This window comes from Salmo salar, chromosome ssa01 (genome assembly GCF_905237065.1).
Source record: "Salmo salar chromosome ssa01, Ssal_v3.1, whole genome shotgun sequence".
In the NCBI taxonomy this organism is placed as follows: domain Eukaryota; kingdom Metazoa; phylum Chordata; class Actinopteri; order Salmoniformes; family Salmonidae; genus Salmo; species Salmo salar.
Genome location: NC_059442.1, coordinates 93,027,355 through 93,043,076, shown reverse-complemented (window position 1 = coordinate 93,043,076; position 15,722 = coordinate 93,027,355). Strand labels below are relative to the sequence as shown.

Genomic DNA, 15,722 nt, shown 5'->3' with positions numbered 1-15,722 from the left:
ATCACTTACATACACTCAATTAGTATTTGGTAGCATTGCCTTTAAATTGTTTAACTTGGGTCAAACATTTTGCGTAGCCTTCTACAAGCTTCCCACAATAAGTTTGGTGAATTTTGGCCAATTCCTCCTGACAGTGCTGGTGTAACTGAGTCAGGTTCGTAGGCCTCCTTGCTTGCACACAATTTTTCAGTTCTGCCCATATATTTTCTATCGGATTGAGGTCAGGGCTTTGTGACGGCCACTCCAATACCTTGACTTTGTTGTCCTTAAGCCATTTTGCCACAACTTTGGAAGTATGCTTGGGGTCATTGTCCATTTCGAAGACCGATTTGCGACCAAGCTTTATTTTCCTGACTGATGTCTTGAGATGTTGCTTCAATATATCCACGTAATTTTCCTAACTTATGATGCCATCTATTTTGTGAAGTGCACCAGGCCCTCCTGCAGCAAAGCATGCCCACAACATGATGCTGCCACCCCCGTGCTTCACGGTTGAGATGGTGTTCTTCGGCTTGCAAGCATCCCCCTTTTTCCTCCAGACATAACAATGGTCATTATGGCCAAACAGTTATATTTTTGTTTCGTCAGACCAGAGGATATTTATCCAAAAAGTATGATCTTTGTCCCCATGTGCAGTTGCAAACCGTAGTCTGGCTTTTTTATGGCGGGTTCGGAGCAGTGGCTTCTTCCTTGCTGAGCAGCCTTTCAGGTTATGTTGAAATAGGACTCGTTTTACTGTAGATATAGATACTTTTGTTCCTGTTTCCTCCAGCATCTTCACAAGGTCCTTTGCTGTTGTTCTGGGATTGATTTGCACTTTTCACACCAAAATATGTTCATCTCCAGGAGACAGAACGCATCTCCTTCCTGAGTGGTATGACGGCTATGTGGTCCCATGGTGTTTATACTTGCGTACTATTTTTTGTACAGATGAACGAGGTACCTTCAGGCATTTGGAAATTGCTCCCAAGGATGCACCAGACTTGTGGAGGTCTACAATTTTTTCTGAGGCTGATTTATTTTGATTTTCCCGTGATGTCAACCAAAGAGGCACTGAGTTTGAAGGTAGGCCTTGAAATACATCCACAGGTACACCTCCAATTGACTGAAATTATGTCAATTAGCCTATCAGAAGCTTCTAAAGCCATGACTTCATTTTCTGGAATTTTCCAAGCTGTTTAAAGGCACAGTCAACTCAGTGTATGTAAACTTCTGACCCACTGGAATTGTGATACAGTGAATTATTAGTTAAATAATCTGTCTGTAAACAATTGTTGGAAAAATTACTTGGGTCATGCACAAATGTATGCATTCACTACTGTAAGTTGCTCTGGATAAGAGCATCTGCTAAATGATAAACATTTTAATGTAAAATGCACAAAGTAGATGTCCTAACCGACTTGCCAAAACTATAGTTTGTTGGCAAGAAATTTGTGGCGAGGTTGAAAAACGAGTTTTAATGACTCCAACCTAAGTGTATGTAAACTTCCGACTTCAACTGTAATTATCAGTTTCTATTTGGATTATATCGCCCATTTATTGTCAATTAGAGACAGTAGTGCCTTGGGACCCAAAAGCATAATCAGTGCTCTACCTCCCATTTGTGCTGGCCTGGAGCAATGAAGTAGTGACACAGGGTACCGTACTATACCACAAATGACCTCTAAATCCCACAGCATAATCGCAAACCTTTTAGTCGAGCAACCATTCCAAGTGCTGCTATATCCCACTGGGCAGAGACATCAATGCAATGTCTATTCCACAATTTGTAATGAAAGAACAGAAAGGGTTAAGAGACAACAACGAATAATGACAGTGGAGATGGAGTGGAGTGGAGAAAGTGTCTGTGTGTGTCTAGCCTAGTTTAATTACATTTCACACGCTGCCGAGTCAAATAGAGAAACTCACACAAACAAACCAACAAACTCACTCCTCCAATATTCCTCCTCCTCTCCTCCACTCCTCCTCTTTTCTTCCCGTGTTCCTCTCCTCTACTCCTCTTCTCCATGCAGCCAGCCACCCAAGCAGCCAGCTAGCAGATAAGATTTGATTTAGGGAGCGAAGCAGAGCTGCTACTAATTTATGGCACAGAGAGAGAAACTAGAGAGCTCCTGATAAGTGAATGGTTGCTGTTTAATCACCAGCCTGAAGGATCACAGGTCTGAGGAGTGTGAGGAGTTTGAGGAGAGAGAGATAGAGAGAGAGAAATATATATATATATATATATATATATATATATATATAGAGAGAGAGAGAGAGAGAGAGAGAGAGAGAGAGAGAGAGAGAGAGAGAGAGAGAGAGAGAGAGAGAGAGAGAGAGAGAGAGAGAGAGAGAGAGAGAGAGAGAGAGAGAGAGAGAGAGAGAGAGAGAGAGAGAGAGAGAGAGAGAGAGAGAGAGACCCAAAACGCTTTGACTATGTAGTCAGTGAGCATAGCCTTGCTATCGAGAGACCGCAGAGGCAGACCTAGCTCTCAAGAGAAGACAGGCCATGTGCACACTGCCCACAAAATGAGTTGGAAACTGAGCTGCACTTCCTAACCTCCTGCCAAATGTATGACTATATTAGAGTCACACATTTCCCTCAGATTACACAGACCCCAAAAAGTTGATAAACTCCCATATCTATTGGGTGAAATGCCACAGTGTGTTATTACAGCAACAAGATTTGTGACCTGTTGCCCCAAGAAAAGAGCAACCTATGAAGAACAAACACTATTATAAATACAAACCATATTTATGTGTATTTATTTTCCCTTTTGTACATTGCACATAATATGACATTTAAAATGTCTTTATTCTTTTGGAACTTTTGTAAGTGTAGTGTTTACAGTGAAAAAATGTATTGTTTATTTCACTTTTGTTTATTATCTATTTCACTTGCTTTGGCAATGCAAACATATGTTTCCCATGCCAATAAAACCCTTAAATTGAATTGAAATTGAATTGAATTGAGAGAGAGACAGAGAGAGAGAGAGAGAGAGGGGGGGAGGAAGAGGCAGAGAGAGAGAGAGAGGGGGGTAGGAGGAAAGAGACATAGAGATTTAAGTCTTCTGGCCTTACCACAGTAGGGGGTGGTGTGTGTGTGTGTGTGTGTGTGTGTGTGTGTGTGTGTGTGTGTGTGTGTGTGTGTGTGTGTGTGTGTGTGTGTGTGTGTGTGTGTGTGTGTGTGTGTGTGTGTGTGTGTGTGCGTGTGAAACCAGCCAGCACCAGAGTCCACCTGACACACACACACACACACACTGAACAACAGCAAGGGATCAAAGCCACCGATGGGGCTTTAGTAGTGTGACAAGCCAGTGCTTTCGGGCAGGCGGTTAGGAGCGGGTTGTGCGGGTCATGCGTTGCGGAGCTGTGTGGCCCTGCTCTGGTATTAACCTCAATGCCTGTTGTCACGTCTCAACACAGCCACATACATTTCTCCTAGTCATACACCACTGCTTGTCTTTGCAAGGTAAACTATGCCTCGACACAAGACCCTCAAACAGACAAACAATACCCCGACCCAGAGTGAGGTGAGTAGGGACTAGGAAGCGGACATATTGCACCATAACTAATTAAACATAAATGTCAAGCCAGGCAAGGATTTCATTCTGTTTATAATTATGAATACACCAGAGCTGCTAACCAGAACGTTGGTTATCATTGCCAGTTCCTGACGGTACCCAGACCAGCGCTGCTAACCAGACCGTTGGTTGTCATTGCCAGTTCCTGACGGTACCCACACCAGAGCTGCTAACCAGACCGTTGGTTGTCATTGCTAGTTCCTGACGGTGCCCACCCCAGAGCTGCTAACCAGACCGTTGGTTGTCATTGCTAGTTCCTGATGGTGCCCACACCAAAGCTGCTAACCAGACCGTTGGTTGTCATTGCCAGTTCCTGACGGTACCCACACCAGAGCTGCTAACCAGACCGTTGGTTGTCATTGCTAGTTCCTGACGGTGCCCACACCAGCGCTGCTAACCAGACCATTGGTTATCATTGCTAGTTCCTGATGGTGCCCACACCAGAGCTGCTACCCAGACCGTTGGTTGTCATTGCCAGTTCCTGACGGTGCCCACACCAGAGCTGCTAACCAGACCGTTGGTTATCATTGCTAGTTCCTGACAGTGCCCACACCAGAGCTGCTACCCAGACCGTTGGTTGTCATTGCTAGTTCCTGACGGTGCCCACACCAGAGCTGGTAACCAGACCGTTGGTTGTCATTGCTAGTTCCTGATGGTGCCCACCCCAGAGCTGCTAACCAGACCGTTGGTTGTCATTGCTAGTTCCTGACGGTGCCCACACCAGCGCTGCTAACCAGACGATTGGTTATCATTGCTAGTTCCTGACGGTGCCCACACCAGAGCTGCTACCCAGACCGTTGGTTGTCATTGCCAGTTCCTGACGGTGCCCACACCAGAGCTGCTACCCAGACCGTTGGGTGTCATTGCTAGTTCCTGACGGTGCCCACACCAGAGCTGCTAACCAGACCGTTGGTTGTCATTGCCAGTTCCTGACGGTGCCCACACCAGAGCTGCTAACCAGACCGTTGCTTGTCATTGCTAGTTCCTGACGGTGCCCACACCAGAGCTGCTAACCAGACCGTTGCTTGTCATTGCTAGTTCCTGACGGTGCCCACACCAGAGCTGCTAACCAGACCGTTGCTTGTCATTGCTAGTTCCTGACGGTGTCCACACCAGAGCTGCTAACCAGACCGTTGGTTGTCATTGCTAGTTCCTGACGGTGCCCACACCAGCGCTGCTAACCAGACCGTTGGTTATCATTGCTAGTTCCTGAAGGTGCCCACACCAGAGCTGCTACCCAGACCGTTGGTTGTCATTGCCAGTTCCTGACGGTGCCCACACCAGAGCTGCTACCCAGACCGTTGGTTGTCATTGCCAGTTCCTGAAGGTGCCCACACCAGAGCTGCTAACCAGACCGTTGGTTGTTATTACCAGCCCCTGATAGTGGCCACACCAGAGCCCTTAATACCTTCCAAAACACTAGTGACACTATATGTTGCATTCTACCTCCCTCTCCCCATCTTTTCTTCCCTTCTCCCTCCCTCTCTCCCTCCCTCCCTCCCTCTCAATTCAATGGTCTTCATTCACATGGGAAACGTATGTTTACATTTGTTTTTACTTTTATTTAACTAGGCAAGTCAGTTAAGAAAATATTCTTATTTACAATGACAGCCTAGGAACAGTGGGTTAACTGCCTTGTTCAGGGGCAGAACAACAGATTTTTATTTATAATTTTATTTTTACCTTGGGGATTCGATATTGCAACCTTTACGGTTACTAGTCCAATGCTCTAAACGCTAGTCTACCTGCCGCACCACATTACCAAAGGAAGTGAAATAGATAATAAACAGAAGTGAAATAATCAATAAAAAATTAACAGTAAACATTACACTCGCAAGTTTCTAAAGAGAAGACACATGTCAAATGTCATTATGTCTATATACAGTGTTGTAATGATGTGAAAATAGTTAAAGTACAAAAGGGAAAATAAATAAGCATAAATATGGGTTGTATTTTCAATGGTGTTTGTTCTTCACTGGTTGCCCTTTTCTTGTGGCAACAGGTCACAAATTTTGCTGCTGTGATGGCACACTGGGATATTTCACCCAATAGATATGGGAGTATATCAAAATTGGGTTTGTTTTCAAATTATTTATGGGTTTGTGTAATCTGAGGGAAATATATGTCAATAATATGGTCATACATTTGGCAGGAGGTTAGGAAGAGCAGCTCAGTTTCCACCTCATTTTGTGGGCAGTGTGCACATTGGCTGTCTTCTCTTGAGAGCCAGGTCTGCCTACTGCAGCCTCTCTCAATAGCAAGGCCATGCTCACTGAGTCTGTACATAGTCAAGCTTTCCTTAATTTTAGGTCAGTCACAGTGGTCAGGTATTCTGCAACTATGTACTCTCCTTTTAGGACCAAATAGCATTCCAGTTTGATCTGTTTTTTTTGTTGTAAATTATTTCCACTTCGTCAAGTATTTATCTTTTTGGTTTTCTCATGATTTGGTTGGGTCTAATTGTGTTGCTTTTGCTGTCCTGGGGCTCAGCGGGGTCTGTTTGTGTTTGTGAACAGAGCCCCAGGAATAGCTTGCTTAGGGGAATCTTCTCTAGATGAATCTCTCTGTAGGTGATGGCTTTGATATGGAAGGGTTGCTTTTAGGTGATTGTGGAATTTAAGGGCTCTTTTCTGGATTTTGATAATTCGCAGCCTAATTCTGCTCTGCATGCATTATTTGTTGTTTTACATTGTACACAGAGGATATTTTTGCAGAATTCTTCTCTCTCTCTCTCTCTCTCTCTCTCGCTCTCTCTACCGTGATCGGAAGTCGCACAGGGCACGCACAATAGAGTAGGGTTTGGCTTGGGTAGTCAATCATTGTAAATAAGATTGTGTTCTTAACTGACTTGCCTAGTTAAATAAAGGTTAAATAAATACAATTAAAATGTATCACACCCCTCTCTCTCTCACTATACCCTTAATCACACCTCTCTTCCTCATTCTCTCCCTCTCTTATCATCCCCCTCCTCAACTAAATGACGCCAGATGGTTGTTCTGTTATTTCCCTGCCTCCTTCCCAGCCATCCCTCCCTCCCTCACCTCTTCAAAGGCCCAACAGGAACAGTGTCAGACATTAAGCTGCTCAGACAAAAAAAATGCTGAGTTAAAGTGTCACTTTAGGAAAACAAGGAAGCAACAGAAGTCAGATTTTTTTGTTGATGAGACTCCTTCCCCCAAAATCATGTTTTATGAGATGACAGCCAACGAGGCGAGGAGGTACTTGAGTTGGAAATCAAAGAAACAAAAGATAATAAATATTCTCATTAGGAAGACTAGGTTTTGGTCACTCAGTCTCAGTTGAGAATCAACACACGTACCTCAGAACTGTCCAGAAGAGTGTATTCATTTTCTTGTGATTTAATTTGTGTTTGTTATTTCACGCCTATCAAGCAAGGTCTCTTTTGCCCATTGGTGTGTGTCTTTAATGGATAGCTATGAATCATGCATGTGCAAGAAGACAAAGGGATTGAGAGCGAAACAAGGAGGGAAGAAAGGGAGGGAAGAGATCTGTAGAGGAAACATAAACGGCAAAGGTGTGTGTGTGTGTATGATAAAGAAGAAGTCATTAGAATGTTGGATATGTTTCCCTGAATATTTATGCTGCAGTGCTAGCAGGAACTTCTGCTGGCTGATGCAGGTTGGCTGGTTTACCTAGGCGTGATCAGATGTGCTGTCCCTACTGGGGATGAGGAAGGCTTGTTGGTTGAGAGTAGCACCGGGTACTACCTCTGAAATATGCAAGGGCCGAGAAAGGGAGAACACACTCACACACACACAGGGGAGTTACGCTTTGTTTACCTATAGTAGTGTACCTACTCTGTGAGACTAGGGGGAGAATGGGGTATGATATCACTATTCTAGTGTTTATTTTGGTCTACGTTGCCTTTAGCCTCGAGACGTATTCTCTTAGAGGAAGACCGTGGTTGGTTGAGCTTTATTTTATCCAATGATTCAGTCCACAAATGCCCCAAAGCAGAACTTACTGTTCATACAGTGACTGACAAAAAAAATCATCTACCCATTTGGTTGCAAAAAGTGAACCGCATCTTGCGTGCCTGGCTCTCCTCTAACGTTTCCCCCCCTCACCCCTCCGCTCCCTCTTTCTGGCTGGGATTCACACAGTCTGGCTCTCCCCTCTCCCACCTGGATAAAAGCCACAAGGCAACCACCTGCAGCATGACTGTACGCACGCAACTATTAAACCCATAAGAGTCTAAGCCCTGTCTAAGCCAGGGGAGGGAGGGTTCTACTAAGCTATATGGAATCGTTTTAAGAAGATCATACCAAGGATCATTTAGCTATTTGATTTTGAATTGTAAGACCTGTTGAAGTATAAAAAAATACAAAATACATTAAAAAAATCGAACAAAATTATTTGATGATAGCCTTACTGCTATTAGCCTACACAAACACATTGAATAACATATTCACTACATGGAACAACAGATGGTCCCAATTTTTTACATGTATTTAACCCCCTTATTTTTGGCAGTAAACAGTCAAAGCCCTGTCTAAGCTGGGAGGAGGGGGGGTCTACTTAGCTATATAGAATTGTTTTAAGAGGGTCATATCAAGGATAATTTTGCTATATGATTTTGAATTTTAAGACCCCTTGAAGTAACAGAGCATGTCCTCCTGTTATCCCTCCATACCCAGCCATGGAGGGAGAGAAAAAGAGAAGGAGGAGGAGAGGAGGAGAATGAGAGAAAGACCTCCAGACACAGAGAGATAAATAGAGCTCAGTTAACTGTGTGTGACACTATGAGAAATAGAAACGTAGTCTTTCTGAGCCGCGGCACACACAGGGATAAGACCACAGAGAAAGAGAGAGGAGAGAGAGTAAAAGTTTGAGAAATAATGAAAGATAGAGAGATAGTTTGAGAGATAAAGAAAGATAATGAGAAACAGAGAGTGTGAGAGATAAAGATAGACCGAGAGGGAAAGAGAGAGAGAGACGAAGAGTTTGAGTTTTAAAGAAGCTTTATTGGGTCTGGGAACCCACAACACTATAAACACTCAAACAACAAAGCAGATCTCATGGGCATCTGAATCAGCCCAAATGACCACTTCTACTGTAGCCTCCCCAGGGGTGTCCAGGCTAACCAAGCCTTCCCAGGGGTGTCCAGGCTAAACAAGCCTTCCCAGGGGTGTCCAGGCTAACCAAGCCTTCCCAGGGGTGTCCAGGCTAACCAAGCCTTCCCAGGGGTGTCCAGGCTAACCAAGCCTTCCCAGGGGTGTCCAGGCTAAACAAGCCTTCCCAGGGGTGTCCAGGCTAAACAAGCCTTCCCAGGGGTGTCCAGGCTAACCAAGATAGTAAATATTTGATGGTTTCCCTTTGTCATCAAGGCTTCAAGATCTGAAAACTGCTCACGTGGACAGGAGAATGCTATCCGCCCGAAGGCTGTCCCATGATCTACTGTCCCAACAATGTTGTGAAGCTCTAGGTTACAATGAGTGTCTGTGAATCCCATCAGGATAGTCTTCTTCTCCTCATTGTTCTCTTTCACCTTTATTCCCAGAAGGGAGGAGCAGCAATGTATTGATTCCTGCAGGTCAGACCATGCCAGACTCACATTCTGCACAGGATCATTGGGAGTCTGATCTTTGTCCACCAGGTAGAAGTGATAACCTCCTGAGGCCTCAACCAGGTAGAGGCCATTTCCAACCTCAGTGAGGGGCCAACCAAGCCACTTAGCATTGTTGAAAGCCTGGCTAGACTGCAGAGTCAAACTGAGGAAGTCATTGCCTAGGCGAAATTCTCACACTCCATCACCGTAGAACAGTTCAGCCACAAAGTCATCAACCTCTGGCCCAAAGCTGACCATTGTCTTGCTCCATTTTCCATCATAAGGGCCCTTACAAGTTGCCTTACATCCTTCTTCAAACTCTTTGTAACGCAAAATCGTCATGCCGAGCACATCTCTGTTAAAGGTGGCCGTTTTGCTTCTGTCACCCACTTTAAAAACGAAATGCAAGGCTCGAATTAAAGCCACTACGATCCAAGTGAGTTTGTTATGTACTATACGATTATGTATCACGCTTAGTTTGTCTACGTTGAGTAAGGATCCATTCAATTGATTGCCATACAGAAAAGAGAAAGGAAAAACAGAAGAAACAGCAGAGAAACATGATCTTTATCATTGTTTTAATTTTCTCTTAACCTTACCACGTTTCCCACTTCCTTTTGCTGCTATAACAGCAGTAACAAATTCCCTCAAGCGGAAACGCTTCATCACACTCAACTGGTCTAAACCCACCATCTTCTGTAACATCACAGCTGACCTCACAAACTTATCAAGATCAAATACATCTGCCAATTTGACAGATTTCCCAAAAGTCTGATCCAGGAACCTTTTAACCTCCTCTAAATTGTAAATTGAGTCGTCACCAGCTGCTATCATATCAGAAGAGATGTCCATATCCTTCTCCTGATCCTCCTCAACTGTGGCCACAGACCGCTGACTCCCATCAGGCACATCCCTCTCAACACTCCCCACTTGCACCCCATCACTCATACCGGGCATCTCCTACACTACCTGGGAGACTAGCCCCACCTGAACCCCCTCCTGTACCCCATCATGCATACTGGGCATCTCCTCACCAGTCTGGGGAAATGGCTCCCCAAATCTGTCCTTACCTCCTACAACAATATGTTTATGCTGCATAACAGACACTATGTTCCCCTCTGGTACAAGCTGCAACTCAGTACCCTCAACACAGACAACTTGTTCCTCAGCAACAGGTGCTTGTGGCTACTCTACCACTGTCGGCCCACCTCTCCCTACATCAGTGGGCCCAGGCGTTATGAGGACCACCGGCATCCCTCCCTCCGCCTTCTCTCTTTTCGGGCAAGCATGTCGCTTATGGCCAACATCCCCACAATCAAAACACCGTTGACTGACCGTACTAGCATGAGCCATGTACAGTCTGTGACATACTTAACTTTAAACGATAACTCCAACTCCAACGATAACTCCAAACTCCAATGAGTCCAAAAACATAAACACCTGTCGCCAAAACGACCTAACCTGTTTCAAAGCCGGGTGTTTGCAACCCAACAGGACAATCTTAATTGAACTTGCAAACTTCCCCAACCACAATAATTTGCGCTCCAATAGCTCATTGGGAATAAACGGAGAAAAAAGCGGCGTAACTTGAATTAACATAAGCAGTATGCCATGCTCAACCATCCGAACAACAAGATGCTCTTCTTCAAGAAAGACTACCACCGCTTTATTCATCCGCGATGCATAAGCAACATTTTCATAGCCTACCTTCTCTCCTACAGTGACAGTAGCTTCAGGAACATACCTAAAGCCGTGCCGAAGTGACAGGGACGGCATCTCCATGTGGGTCGCCATCCCCGCCAAAACCATGGCAATTCCAACAAGAAATCCAATATACTTAATTCTACCACAAAAATAAAAATAATGATAACCTTAATCATGCAAAGAAAAAGGAAAACCACCAAGAAAAGTAAACAATAAGGAAAACAAAGGCGATTTGACTCCAGACATCACTCGCACTCACTCATACAATTCCCAGCATGCACCACACTCCCAGTATGCAGAGAAAGAGAATGAGAGAGAGAGATAAAGAAAGATAGACCGAGAGAGAGAGAGAGAGAGAGAGAGAGAGAGAGAGAGAGAGAGAGAGAGACATGGAAAGAGAGAGAGAGAGAGACATAGTTTGAGAGATGAAGATAAACAGTGAGCAAGAGTGAGCGAGAGCGAGAGAGAGGAAGAGTGAGAGAGGGAGACTGACTTTTTGTCTTTCTTTAATGATAAATTCTAATTTCATTAAAACCTCACCACCACCCAAAACTAATATCCCCTGTACTGCCGTACTGCATACTCACCTTGCCCTCTACCACACAATACAAAACAACATCACACATCACAAAAAACAACTGTATATCCAACCCATCTTCCCCAGCTGTATAGACAGCCCCCCCAACACTCCATATCTCCTGAAACATCTCCACACTTTTTATCATTTTATAGAACTAAAATTCCACCCTAAGGCGTGCAGAGACATCCCATGCAACAATAGTAAAGGGTCTGTTACCTTTGACCCTGTTCGTCCTTGTTAGCTAAATAGACAACTTTTCCTGAGCAAACAGAAAATTCAACAACACACATTTGGCCTTTCCTTATTTGAATACATGTCCCCTATTATAAACATCCAGACAGTAAACTCCACCCCCAACCTCTCACACAGACATTCCAACAGAGATATTAATGGCATTCACCTGGCGCACACAGAAAACACATAAATCACAGTTTAACCCATTTCCGACTCCCGGTTCAACCCGTGCCAACCAGCTGTTAGTTGCCAAGGCTCCATGTAGAACCCTCCAACTGGAGGTCCCCTGACCTCTTTGGTACTGGGAGTTTGTAGAGCCCCCTCCATCTAAAACCCACCATACTCTCTGCCCCACAAACCCCCTGCCACTGATGTGCCTTCACTCCTGTTAGGCTCCTAATGTTCCTAACTTTAATGCAGAGGTTGTAGATATAGGTTTACCTCCCACCCCCTCAAACTCCCCCAGGCTCAGAGCGTTAAAATCTAACAAATCCTCCAGACCCCCTTGCCAGTCACCAGCCTCTTCCGTCACCTGCAGTGGCAGAAAAATTGGTGGCCCCTCCCCTTTTGGCCGCTCAAACACCCCACTTACAGGCTCAGACAGTTTCTCCTGGACCTCTTCCAGGAATCTCTCCAGCAACCTAAGAGATGTTAGTCCTGTTTGTTGTGCCAGGACTTCTGGGGTTTTCCACCCCCGATCTCAACAGATAGGCTCCTCCCACACCCACAGCCCAGGCTCCACACCCCACTCTCTTGTGGGCCTTAGCAGCTGCCAGGCCCTGAGCGGTGCAGAGTAAAAATCAGAGAGACCTGCTGTACTCAGCCTCTCCAGCCTCATTGGGAATAGCTGCCAGTCCAACCATAATCCACCAGCTCTCCTCAGCAGCGCACATGCTGGTTCCCTCCAGCCGACATCAGTATTGTTCAGCAGTCTCTGCGCCACCTTTAATCGGAATGCAGCCACCCAGCTCTCCAGTTCCACCAGGCCCTGTCCTCCTTAGTTTACGGACATATACAGCACTGCTGACCTCAGCCAGTGATGGCTCGACCAGAAAAAAATCCACCAGCTGTGAGGAGACCTACCGGGGGGTTGAGGACAACCAGTTTATGCCACAGGGAAGATGCCACCAGGTGGTTGATTATCAGCACCCTCCCTCTACATGACACTTGGGACAGGAGCCACCTCCACCTGGCCAGTCTTGACACCATTGCCTGTGACAGCCCCTCCCAGTCCTTCCTGATCCAGTCCAATTATTCCCCAGAATTTTTTATAAAACTCCACTGGGAGTCCATCGACCCCCAGTGCACGGCCGGGGGATATTTAGGTTACGGCCTCTGCTAGTTCATGGGACAACAGGGGAATATCAATTGTATCCCTCTGTGCCAGAGAGAGCTTAGGGATTTATACAAACAAAACCTGAGCACACATAGGATCACACAGTTCTGCCCTATACAACTCATTAAAAAACTCCACAGTCCGCTCCTGCATCTCCCCCACCACAGAGGTCACCCGCCCATCAGACAGCCATACACAATGCAAACCCTTGGCTTCAACACTCTGTCTTTCCAAACCAAAGAATTAGGAACTGGGAGTATCTATCTCCTTGAGCAAGGTGAACCTAGCTCTTACAAGTGCTCCCTTTGCTTTAACCTGGAAAAAACTGCCCAGGTCCCTACATAATTCAGCTAAGTTAGCCTGGAGAACTACATTGCCTTGTCCCACCATCTCTACCTCAATCTCACTAATACTACGCTCGAGTTCCCCCAATGCTCTCCTAGCCTCTGAGGATGAGAGAGAAAATCAGGAAGTGTACCAATCAATATGTGGTGTGATTTGTTTATTCAACTCAACTGACTTAAAAAAAAATACATTCCATTGCATGAGCCACATCAGTTAGCATCATTTGAATGAACATCAATCAATCAAATTTCAATCAATCAAATGTATTTATAAAGCCCTTCTTACATCAGCTGATGTCATAAAGTGCTGTACAGAAACCCAGCCTAAAACCCCAAACAGCAAGCAATGCAGTTGTAGAGCACGGTGGCTAGGAAACCTGAACATGCTACATTACCATGGAAATTATTACATCACAATACCAGGCAGCCATTGCGAGTGTACCCATGAGTTTACCAGTCAAATTGCTAGGGTTAGACTATTCTTTCTATTTTTATGATAGCACATGCAGTCAGGAGCAGAGGTGAGGAGAAAATGTGTGTCTAAATATTATGGAGACTGTGGTCATTTGGCTGGCCAACTACCATCATCCAAAATTCCATGAACAACACAGAGCAGAGCAGTACCATGCCTCAGAGCAGAGCAGTACCAAGTCAGTCACAGTCGAGTTATGACAGAGTATAGTGGGTGTCCATGGTGACACTATCAAGCCTTAGTGAAAGGGGGAATAAGGTAGGAGAGAATGAGGGAGGAAAAGGAGGAGCGGGAGCAAGGGGAATGAGGAGAGAACAAGGGAGAGGAAGGAGTGGGACAATGACTAGGGAGGGAGGGAAGATGGAGGAGTGTGATTGTCCAATATGTCTGGTGTTAAATCATGATATGAGATAGCCCTCAGGGAGCAAGCAGCCTATTGGTAGCTCCAGCCCCAGTCTCAGTCATTCATTAACAGCTAGCGACACTCATTAGTGTGTAGATAATCTGGGCTGAACAGGAGAGGGGAGAAAGGTAGTGTTAAGCAACATGAAGCAAGGACATGGACACTATCATCCATGGGAGAACCATTGCCCAAAACAAGTCCCTCAGTAGGACCCAGCTAAACAAAGAAGCCTGCCAGGTACCCCTCTAACATGGTGGTATTATCCCTCATCAGGACCCAGCTAAACAATGAAGCCTGCCAGGTACCCCTCTAACATGGTGGTATTATCCCTCATCAGGACCCAGCTAAACAATGAAGCCTGCCAGGTACCCCTCTAACATGGTGGTATTATCCCTCATCAGGACCCAGCTAAACAATGAAGCCTGCCAGGTACCCCTCTAACATGGTGGTATTATCCCTCATCAGGACCCAGCTAAACAATGAGGCCTGTCAGGTACCCCTCCACCGTGGTGGTATTATCCCTCATCAGGACCCAGCTAAACAATGAGGCCTGTCAGGTACCCCTCTACCATGGTGGTATTATCCCTCATCAGGACCCAGCTAAAGAATGAGGCACGCCAGGTACCCCTCTACCATGGTGGTATTATCCCTCATCAGGACCCAGCTAAACAATGAGGCCCGTCAGGTACCCCTCCACCATGGTGGTATTATCCCTCATCAGGACCCAGTTAAAGAATGAGGCCTGCCAGTGTCGGTTCTTACAATAGCCATGTTAATAATTCTGTTAATAATTCTGTTCTGAGCCAAACCCCTCCACAGTCCTGTGGGATATGCATCACCAGGTTGGAGCGGTAAATCAGCTTCAGCAAATTTCTTTCTTCTATTCACTCATTTAATTTTTAGGTACTTAATTACTGTGAATTAAGCACCATTCTCTCCATTCTTTTTTTCTGTCAATTTTTCTCTCTCCATGTGCGCTAAGGGCTGGATCCACTGTGAGGCTGATGGATGGCCTAATGCATGCTGGGAGCCAGGACCTGCGGCTGGGAGGGGGCGGGAGAGTGTGTGTGTGTGTGCCTGCGTGTGTGCTAGTTTTCTCCAAAACTCAGATACTGAGCCATCCTAGAGCTGCTTGTGAGCCTATACTTTCACACCTAAACAAACACACTGTGCTAAGTGCCTCAGAGGGCCACTAGACAGACGGACGGACGGACGGACGGACGGACGGACGGACAGACAGAGTTAATTGACCGTTAATTAATATAAACACATTTAGCATCTCTGGGCTTTCACACATAATCTACAATCCCCTGATGTAGACCTGGAACATCTACATTATAAAAAGTCTAATAAATCCATGTAATATAGCCTACACCATCACAATAAATTCATTTTGTATTTTAGACAGGTCTAAAGAAACATGATATGAAGAAAATGTAGTCTATTTCAGAAGAAGAAAACATCATACTCTGAGTTTTCCTTATGTTAGGCCCTGATCTGGCCATATGGCTTTGGGC

At 45.3% G+C, this 15,722-nt stretch overlaps 1 pseudogene; it reads right to left on the bottom strand.

Moving 5' to 3' along the window:
* Positions 1-8,490: 8,490 nt before the first annotated feature.
* LOC106610120 (glyoxalase domain-containing protein 4-like) lies at positions 8,491-11,077 on the bottom strand (annotated as a pseudogene).
* Positions 11,078-15,722: the final 4,645 nt, after the last annotated feature.